Source organism: Triticum aestivum, chromosome 5A, assembly GCF_018294505.1.
Source record: "Triticum aestivum cultivar Chinese Spring chromosome 5A, IWGSC CS RefSeq v2.1, whole genome shotgun sequence".
Taxonomy (NCBI): Eukaryota; Viridiplantae; Streptophyta; class Magnoliopsida; order Poales; family Poaceae; genus Triticum; species Triticum aestivum.
Window position 1 is genome coordinate 79,372,127 of NC_057806.1, and position 11,685 is coordinate 79,383,811.

An 11,685-nucleotide genomic window follows, 5' to 3' on the forward strand; every position below is an offset into this window, starting at 1 on the left:
TGAGAGCAGGCCAATCATTGATGGTCACGAACAGCAACGCCTTTAGGTCAAATTCTTCCCCCATGTGCTCATCCCACGCACGTACACCTGTTCCATTCCACAGTTGTAAGAGTTCTTCAACTAATGGCCTTAGGTACACATCAATGTCGTTGCCGGGTTGCTTAGGGCCTTGGATGAGCACTGGCATCATAATGAACTTCCGCTTCATGCACAACCAAGGAGGAAGGTTATACAAACATAGAGTCACAGGCCAGGTGCTATGGTTGCTGCTCTGCTCCCCAAAAGGATTAATGCCATCTGCGCTTAGACCAAACCATACGTTCCTTGCGTCATCTGCAAACTCCTTCCCGTACTTTCTTTCGATTTTTCTCCACTGCGACCCGTCAGCGGGTACTCTCAACTTTCCGTCTTTCTTACGGTCTTCTCTGTGCCATCGCATCGCCTTGGCATGCTCTTTGTTTTGGAACAAACGTTTCAACCGTGGTATTATAGGAGCATACCACATCACCTTGGCAGGAATCTTCTTCCTGGGGCGCTCGCCCTCGACATCACCAGGGTCATCGCGGCTGATCTTATAGCGCAATGCACCGCATACCGGGCAAGCGTTCAAATCCTCGTACTCACGGCGGTAGAGGATGCAATCATTAGGGCATGCATGTATCTTCTGCACCTCTAACCCTAGAGGGCAGACAGCCTTCTTTGCTTGGTACGTACTCTCGGGCAATTCGTTGTCCTTTGGAAGCATATCCTTTATCATTACCAGCAACTTTCCAAATCCCTTGTCAGATACACCATTCTCTGCCTTCCATTGCAGCAATTCCAGTGTGGTGCCCAGCTTTTTCTTGTCACCTTCGCAATTCGGGTACAACAATTTTTTGTGATCCTCTAACATGCGCTGCAACTTCTTCTTCTCCAAATCACTTGCGCAGTTTCTCTTTGCATCGGCAATGGCCCGACCTAGATCATCAACGGGCTCATCCGATGCCTCTTCTTCAGCTTCTTCCCGCATTGCCGGCTCAGCTTCTTCCCGCATTACCGGCTCAGCTTCTTCCCTCATTGTTGTATCATCGTATTCAGGGAACCCATGGCCAGGATAGCTGTCGTCGTCCTCTTCTTCTTCATTGTCTTCCATCATAACCCCTCTTTCTCCATGCTTGGTCCAAACATTATAGTGGGGCATGAAACCGGACTCAAACAGGTGGACGTGAATGGTTCTTGACGTAGAGTAATTGCGACCATTCTTACAGCCAGCACATGGACAATGCATAAAACCATCCGCTCGCTTGTTTGCCTCAGCCGCAAGCAGAAAAGTACGCACGCCATTAATGAACTCGGGAGAGCATCGGTCATCGTACATCCATTGCCGGCTCATCTTCAATACACAGCACCGAAAACATCAAATTAATACAATACATAAAGTTCATACATAAAGAGCATACAACACTTCAATGCAACAAACAAATAACTCTCTAGCTAAAGAATTTAAATGCAACAACAAATGCGATCAAGATCGCAACTAAGGTAACAATTGATCCAACAGCATAATGATACCAAGCCTCACTATGAATGGCATATTTTCTAATCTTTCTAATCTTCAAGCGCATTTTCTCCATCTTAATCTTGTGATCATCGACGACATCGGCAACATGCAACTCCAATTCCATCTTCTCCCCCTCAATTCTTTTCAATTTTTCCTTCAAATCCTCGTTTTCTCTTTCAACTAAATTTAACCTCTCGACAATAGGGTCGGTTGGAATTTCGGGTTCAACTACCTCCTACATACAAATATCTATGTCAACTTGATGGGCATAATTTGTCATAAACACGAAATGCAATGAATAGTTTTAAAAGAGAATATACCACATCCGAATCATAACCCGGACGAGGGCCGACGGGGACGGATATCAAAACCATGGCACTATGCATAACAAACAACGTATGGGTAAGATAATTATACGAGTAACTATATATCCAAATCACACAAACATCATTTTTTATATAAAACTTCATGAACAAGAGGCTCACCACAAGGTGGTGCCGGCGACGGGACGTTGCGAGCGATCGACGGTGGTTACGACGGAGATTTAGAAGGTACTAAGTAAACCACACCTACATATGCAAAACTAAGTGTTATTTTTGACCTCAAATTGCATATAAATCAAATACTAGCACATATATATAATTCCTCCCAAATTACTAAACTCAAAAATCAATCACTATATAAAGCATTGCACGAGCTAATCTAGCAATGAGAGATGAAAGGAAAGAGTTGCTAACCTTTGTGATCATTTGAATGGATGGGGGCCTTCAAATCTTCGGCAAAATGTGTGATGAGCTTGAGAGGAAGAGGGGAAAGAACAGAGAGGAGAGGGGAAAGGGGAAGAACAGAGAGAGCTCGGGTGGACGAAGGGTCTATGTAGGACGACCTTTAGTACCGGTTCGTGATACGACCCGGTACTAAAGGTGCTGGAGGGGCCCCGGACTGACAACATCCTGCCACCACTCACTTTAGTACCGGTTCGTGGCACGAACCGGTGCTAAAGGTTTGCCATGAACCGGTACTAATGAGAGCGGCCCGGCTAGCCGTTGGAACCGGCACTAATGTACACATTAGTGTCGGCTCAAATTCAAACTGGCACTAATGTGCTTCACGTTTGACCCTTTTTCTACTAGTGATTAGTTGAATCAAATTTGACTACGGCCGGTCTTTGCAGAAGGTTAAAACAACAAACTTGATAATCACCGTTGTGGTTTTGCTTATGTAAGAACGGTTCTTGCTAGTTGCCCGTAGCAGCCACGTAAAACTTGCAACAACAAAGTAGAGGACGTCTAACTTGTTTTTGTAGGGCATGTTGTCATATGATATGGTCAAGATATGATGTGATATATGTTGATGTATTAGATGATCATGTTTTGTAATAAGTTCACAACTTGCAGGTTGATGAGTACGACAACCGGCAGGAGCCTTAGGGTTGTCTTCAATTATTGTATGACCTGCGTGTCAATCACTAAGTGCCATGTAATTGCTTTACTTTATCGCTATGTGTTAGCAATAGTTGTAGAAGAAATAGTTGGCGAGTCAACCCTGATGCTATGATGGAGATCAAGGTGTCATGCTGGTGATGATGGAGATCATGTCGATGCTTTGGAGATGGAGATCAAAAGCAGAAGATGATGATGGCCATATCATGTCACATATTTTGATTGCATGTGATGTTTATCTTTTATGCATCTTATTTTTCTAAGAACGGCAGTAGCATCATAAGATGATCCCTTCACTTAATTTCAAGATAAAAGTGTTCTTCTTGAGTATGCACCGTTGCCGAAGTTCGTCGTTTCGAAGCACCTCATGATAATTGGGAGTGATAGACTCTACGTTCACATATAACGGGTGTAAGACAGTTTTGCACATGCAGAATACTTGGGTTAAACATGACAAGCCTAGCATGTACATACATGGTCTCGGAACACTAGAGACTGAAAGGTCGAACGCGAGTCATATAGTAGATATGATCAACATAGATATGTTCACCATTGATGACTACCCCATCTCACATGTTGATCGGACATGGGTTAGTTGATTTGGATCATGTATCACTTAGACAGCTTGAGGGATGTTGATTTAAGTAGGACTTCATTTGTAAATTAATTATTTGAACTAAAATTTATCATGAACTTAGTCTTAACACTTTTTGCATATCTATGTTGTAGATCAATGGCCCGTGCTACCATTCCCCTGAATTTTAAGGCGTTCCTAGAGAAAGCTAAGTTGAAAGCTACACGGAGTGGGTCCGTAACTTGAGGATTATCCTCATTGCTGCATAGAAGAATTATGTCCTTGATGCACCGCTAGGTGACAGACCTACTGCAGGAGCTACTACAGATGTTATGAACGTCTGGCAGGCTCGATCTGATGACTACTCAATAGTTTAGTGTGACATGCTTTACGTCTTAGAACCGGGACTTCAAAGACATTTTGAATTATATAGAGCATATGAGATGTTCCAAGAGCAGAAGTTGATATTTCAAGCTAATGCCCGGGTATAGAGATATGAAGTCTCCAACAAGTTCTATAGCTGTAAGATGGAGAAGAATAGTTCTGTCAGTGAACACATACTCAAAATGTCTGGGTAACATAACCACTTGACTCAGCTGGGAATTGATCTTCCAGTTGAGAGTGTTATTGACAGAGTTCTTCAGTCACTACCACCAAGCTACAAAGGCTCTGAGATGAACTATAATATGCAAGGGATGACGAAAAAATTCCCGAGCTCTTCACAATACTTAAGGCCATGGAGGTAGAAATTAAGAAGGAGCATCAAGTGTTGATGGTTAAAAAAGACCACTAGTTTCAAGTAAAAGGGCAAGGGAAAGAAAGGGGACTTCAAGAAGAATGACAAGCAAGTTGCCACTCCCGTGAAGAAGCCCAAAGCTGGACACAAGCCTGAAATTGAGTGCTTCTATTGCAAAGGCAATGGTCACTCATGAAAGAAATATGCCCTAGAGGCAATAATAAAGTTGTTATTTATATTTCCTTATATCATGATAAATTGTTTATCATTCATGCTAGAATTGTATTAACCGGAAACTTAGTACATGTGTGAATACATACACAAACAAAGTGTCCCTAGTATGCCTCTACTTGACTAGCTCGTTAATCAAAGATGGTTAACTTTCCTAGACATAGACATGTGTTGTCATTTGCTGAACGGGATCAAATTAGTAGAGAATGATGTGATAGACAAGACCCATCCGTTAGCTTAGCACTATGATCATTTAGTTTAGTGCTATTGCTTTCTTCATGACTTATACACGTTCCTCAGACTATGAGATTATGCAACTCCCGAATACCGGAGGAACACCTTGTATGGTATCAAACGTCACAATGTAACTGGGTGATTATAAAGATGCTCTATAGGTTTCTCTGATGGTGTTTGTTGAGTTGGCATAGATCGAGATTAGGATTTTTCACTCTGATTGTCGAAGAGGTATCTCTAGGCCCTCTCGGTAATGCACATCACTATAAGCCTTGCAAGTAATGTGACTAATGAGTTAGTTACGGCATGATGCATTATAGAATGAATAAAGAGACTTGCCAGTAACAAGATTGAACTAGGTATGATGATACCGACGATCGAATCTCAGGCAAGTAACATACCGATGACAAAGGGAATAACGTATTTTGTTGTGTGGTTTGACCGATAAAGATCTTCGTAGAATATGTAGGAGCCAATATGAGCATCTCGATTCCGCTATTGGTTATTGACCGGAGATATGTCTCGGTCATGTCTACATAGTTCTCGAACCCGTAGGGTCCGCACGCTTAACGTTCGATGACGATTTATATTATGAGTTATGTGATTTGATGACCGAAGTTTGTTCGGAGTCCCAGATGAGATCACGGACATGACGAGGAGTCTCGAAATGGTCGATACATAAAGATCGATATATTGCAAGGCTATATTCGGACATCGGAAAGGTTCTGAATGGTTCTGATATTTTTCGGAGTACCGGAGAGTTACAGGAATTCGCCGGGGGAAGTATTGGGCCTTCATGGGCCTTAGGGGAAAGGAGAGAAGGGCCAGAAGGGGAGGTCGCGCGCCCCCCATGGGCTGGTCCAAATTGGACTAGGGAGGGAGCGGCGCCCCCCCCTCTTTCCTTCTCCCTCTCCTCTCCTTCCTTCTTCTCCTACATGGACTAGGAAAGGGGGAAACCTACTCCTACCAGGGTACGATCCACACCAGAGTGGTACGGTAATCCTGTTCCAGAGATCTTGTTACTTGACCATGACGAACCTACGATCTATGAGGAAGCGATGATGAGCCCAGATTCCGCAAAATGGCTTGAGGCCATGAAATCTGAGATGGGATCCATGTATGAGAACAAAGTATACATGGACTTTGATTGACTTGCCCGATGATCGGCGATCCATGGAGAATAAATGGATCTTCAAGAGGAAGATGGATGCTGATAGTAGTGTTACTGTCTACAAAGCTCGAATTGTCACAAAAGGTTTTCGACAAGTTCAAAGTGTTGACTACGATGAGATTTTCTCACTCGTATTGATGCTTAAAAGTCTGTCTGAATCATGTTAGCAGTTGCCGCATTTTATGAAATTTGGCAAATGGATGTCAAAATTGTATTCCCTAATGGATTTATTAAAGAAGAGTTGTATGTGATGCAACCAGAAGGTTTTGTCGATCCTAAAGGTGCTAACAAAGTGAGCAAGCTCCAGCGATCCATTTATGGACTGGTGCAAACCTCTCGGAGTTGGAATATACGCTTTGATAGTTTGATCAAAGCATATGGTTTTATCACACTTTTGGAGAAGTCTGTATTTACAAGAAAGTGAGTGGGAGCGCCATAGCATTTCTGATAAGTATATGTGAATGACATATTGTTGATCGGAAATGATGTAGAATTTTCTGGAAAGCACAAAGGAGTGTTTGAAAGGAGTTTTTCAAAGAAAGACCTCGGTGAAGCTGCTTACACATTGAGCATAAAGATCTATAGAGATAGATCAAGACGCTTGATAAGTTATTTCAATGAGTACATACCTTGATAAGATTTTGAAGTAGTTCAAAATGGAACAGTCAAAGAAGGGGTTCTTGCCTGTGTTGCAAGGTGTGAAGTTGAGTAAAGACTCAAAACCCAACCACGGCAGAAAATAGAAAGAGAATGAAAAGTCATTCCCTATGCCTCGGTCATAGGTTCTATAAAGTATGCTATGCTGTGTACCAGACCAATCGTATACCTTAACATGATTTTGGCAAGGGAGTACGATAGTGATCTAGGAGTAGATCACTGGACATCGGTCAAAATTATCCTTAGAGGACTAATGAAATATTTCTCGGTTATGGAGGTGATAAAAGAGTTCGACGTAAAGAGTTACGTCGATACAAGCTTTTGACACCGATCTAGATGACTCTAAGTCTCTATCTAGATACATATTGAAAATGGGAGCAATTAGCTAGAGTAGCTCCGTGCAGAGTATTGTAGACATAGAAATTTGCAAAATACATACAGATCTGAATGTTGCAGACCCGTAGGCTAAAATTCTCTCACAAGCAAAACATGATCACTCTTTGGGTGTTAATCACATAGCGATGTGAACTAGATTATTGACTCTAGTATACCCTTTGGGTATTAGTCACATGAAGATGTGAACTATTGGTGTAAAATCACATGATGATGTGAACTAGATTATTGACTCTAGTGCAAGTGGGAGACTAAAGGAAATATGCCCTAGAGGCAATAATAAAGTTTTTATTTATATTTCCTTATATCATGATAAATGTTTATTATTCATGCTAGAAATGTATTAACCGGAGACTAAGTACATGTGTGAATACATAGACAAACAAAGTGTCCCTATTATGCCTCTACTTGACTAGCTCATTAATCAAAGATGGTTAAGTTTCGTAGCCATAGACATGTGTTGTCATTGATGAATGGGATCACATTATTAGAGAATGATGTGATGGACAAGACCCATCTGTTAGCTTAGCACTATGATCGTTTAGTTTATTGCTATTCTTTCTTCACGACTTATACATGTTCCTCAGACTATGAGATTATGCAACTCCTGAATATAGAAGGAACACCTTGTGTGGTATCAAACGTCACAACGTAACTGGGTGATTATAAAGATGCTCTATAGGTGTAACACCCTCGATGCGACTATATCTCTCACGTGTCGAGGCACGACTTAGAGACATAATTGCATTGAAGGCATATGTTGCAAGTTAGGCAATCTTCACAAACATCCCACGTAATATAATTAATAAAAGGGGAGATAACATAGTTGGCTTACACTCGCCACGTAAATCAAGGTACATAAATAACGTTACATCAACCAAGCACTCATGGCCCGACTACGGCGCCAAAATAAAAGATAACCCAACATGCGACATGGTCCCGATCACCCCCAACTGGGCACCACTACTGATCATCATGAAAGGAAACATAGTAACGTTGAGAGTCCTCGTCGAACTCCCACTTTAGCTCGAGCGCGTCACCTGGAGCGGAATCATCAGGCCCTGCATCTAGTGTAATAGTAATCTGTGAGCCACAGGGACTCAGCAATCTCGCACCCTCGCGATCAAGACTATTTAAGCTTATAGGTAAGGCGAGGTAAAAATATATGTGGGGCTGCAGCAAGCGACTAGCAGATATGGTAGCTATCATATTCACAAAAGAGAGCGAGAAGAGGAGGCAAAGCGCGAGCGAGAAACTAGAGGACAACCTGCGCAAACATTACTCCAACACCGTGTCCACTTCCCGGACTCTGCCGAGAAGAGGCCATCACGGTAACACACTCAGTTGATTCATTTTAATTAAATTAAGGTTCAAGTTATCTACAACCAGACATTAACAAATTCCCATCTGCCCATAACCACGTCACGACTTTCGAAAGTTCAAATCCCTGCAGGGGAGTCCCAACTTAGCCCAAGACAAGCTCTCACGGTCAACGAAGGAATAGACCTCCTCCCGAGACGTTCCGATCAGACTCGGTACCTCGGTTCTTCAAGACACTTCGATAGGTTAAAATAAGAACAGAAACACCACCCGAATGTGCCGACAAATCCCGATAGGAGCTGCACATATCTCGTTCTCAGGGCACACTCAGATGAGCCAGACGTCGGGTAGGCCAGCCCATAGTCACCCCTGGTAGCCCCGGACATCGCTCGGTTGGACCAACACTCAGAGGAGCACTGGCCTGGGGGGGCTAAAATAAGATGACCCTCGGCTCCGGAAACCCAAGGGAAAAGAGGCTAGGTGGCAAATGGTAAAACCAAGGTTGGGCATTGCTGGAAAAGCTTTAATCAAGGCGAACTATCAAGGGGTTCCCATTATAACCCAACCGCGTAAGGAACGCAAAAATCCAGGAACATAACACCGATATGACGGAAACTAGGGCGGCAAGAGTGGAACAAAATACTAGGCGAGAGGCCGAGCCTTCCACCCTTTACCAAGTATAAAGATGCATTAAGATAACATGGCAATAAAATGATATCCAGACAAGTAAATAAAGTTCCAACAAGGAACGGTCTCCAATCTTCACCTGCAACTAGCAACGCTATAAGAGGGGCTGAGCAAGGCGGTAACATAGCCAATCAACGGTTTGCTAGGACAAGGTGGGTTAGAGGTTTGACAAGGCAATTTGGGAGGCTTGAAATAAAGTGGTAGGCATCATAGCATTGGCATAGCAAAAGAGCGAGCATCTAGCAAAGCAAAGATAGTAGTGATTTCGAGGGTATGATCATCTTGCCTGCACAGTTGTCAGAGTTGACTGGATCCTCGAAAGCAAACTCAACGGGCTCCTCGTTAGCGAACTCGTCTCCCGGCTCTACCCAAACAAGACAAACAAGCAACAAGGACACAATCAACCACGTGCAAGGCTCAAACAGTATGATGCAAAGATGATATGCTATGTGGGATGCGATGCGGGATCCATGAACCTGGCCTCAACTTGGAAATCCAAGTCTGCCGCTATAAAGATGAGATAAAATCGCTTGAAAACGATATAAAGAACGCCGGAATCGGAGTTACGGTTTGGAAATGGCAAGCAATTCAAATATGACACTGATCTGCGATTTACAACAAGTAGCCATCTAAATGCAAAGAGATGATCAAGCTACAGCACCCAAACATGACAACAAAATACATGGCAGGGATTCATTCATGATGCTTAACAAAAGTATAGCACTGAGCTACGGCCAATTCATCCATTAACAGGTTCAAACAAGCATGGCAAAAATGCATATGGTAAACAGATTTCAGACTTGGTGAAATTAACACTTGTCTGGAATCTCAGATCAGGTAGCACTCTTCGGAGCAACAAAGCTACATGCTATAGGACCTGAACATGGCAAAGTAAAGAATGGCATGGACCTAATCAAAGAGCTTAACAAAAGTCCCTTAGTGACCTTGAGCCAAAAAGGATCATAAAATACAATTGCAAGCATGTGAACATGGCAAAAACATAATCAGTTCTCAGACATAGTGAAAACTGGAGCATGTGAAAACAGATATCAAGTAGGCATGTTTACGAGCTCGATGCACTCACTACGGAGAAAGTCATGATAATCTAAGCATACACCCATCAAGAATACACAAAATTCAAGCTAGACATGGCAAGAACAATAGCATAGCATGCCCGGATAAACTACAACATCATCGGCAAAATCGCTAACAAGTAGACAATCTGCCCAGATTCACGAAGTAGCAAAAGTAGAGCTCGATTGACTCAAGCTAGGGTGCTCCATAATTGCAAACAAAGACATGGATGGATAGAGCACTACAAGATTAATAAAACATCCTTACTGATCATCCTCAAAAGAGGCACGGATCACTAGGAAAACAACATGAACATATTGCCATATGAGATAAACAGCTCAAGGACTTAGTGGAAATGCAAAGTCCCTGAAATCAACATTACCAAGTGCCTCACTTTGAAAGCTCGTGCTAGTCACCACAAACAACACAAAAATACATGGGTTGCACCTCTGGAAAGATGGCAAAACCCTTACCAAAACATATGTAGAACTCATGGGCATATCATGCACACATTAATCATGGAAAAAATGACAAATCTCTAAATGGAGCAGCATATCTGACAATTATCTCAAGTACCACTCTTCTAACAGCATTTCGGGAATCAAGATGAACTCAAATGAAAATGATGCAATGATATGAAATGATGTACTCTCTGAGACAAACAATTTGATATGCTATATGCCCAAAACGGAGCTACGGATGAGGAGTTACGATGCGATGAACATAGACAAAAAGTTAGTGTTTCGGGCAAAAAGTCAACCGTCCCAATTCCCAGATCTGGATCTGGCACGGATTTCGAAGCAGCCCGGCGGAGTTACTATTCACCGCCGGAGATGAAGCTCACCGGAGGTCGGAGCTGAGGAAGGAGGGGCCGGATCCGGTGGTGGAGCTCGCCGGGGCGGTGCGGGCCGGCTATGGTCGGGGTCGGCGCGGTCGCCGAGAGCCGCGGCGGCGAGGCGGCGATGGCCGCGGAGGACGGGACGGGCGGCGGAGTGCGGCGGCCTGTGGCGGCCGTGTCGTCGGAGACGGTGATGGAGGCGGCGGCCGCTCCAGGAAGAAGGGCGCGGGGAGGCGCCTCGGCGGCGCGCGGCGGTTCGGCCTCGGGGGCCCGGTTTGGGCCTCCCGGGCCGGCGACGGGGAAGTGGGCGCGGGCCACTTGGTGCCTGCTGATTGGCCGGAGGCGGCGGCGGGATTCGTCCGGTGGCGGGGCGGACGTGTCCGGTGGAGGCGGGGCAATTTTTTAGGTTAGAGACGAGGGGATCCAAGATTTGGAATGAGGGGTCTAGATATAGGCATAGATGGAGCTAGGAGAGTCCAAATGAGGTGCGGTTTTCGGCCACGCGATCATCATCGAACGCTCTAGATGATGGAGAGGGTTTTTATGGGTTTTGGGCCAAAATGGAGGGGTGTTGGGCTGCAACACACACGAGGCCTTTTCGGTCCCTCGGTTAACCGTTGGAGTATCAAACGAAGTCCAAATGGTACGAAACTTGACAGGCGGTCTACCGGTAGTGAACCAAGGCCGCTTGGCAAGTCTCAGTCCAATACGAGAATGTTTAATCCCCACACACAAAAGAAGGCTAGAAATGACCACCGGAGGAGAACGAAGCGCCGGAATGGAAAACG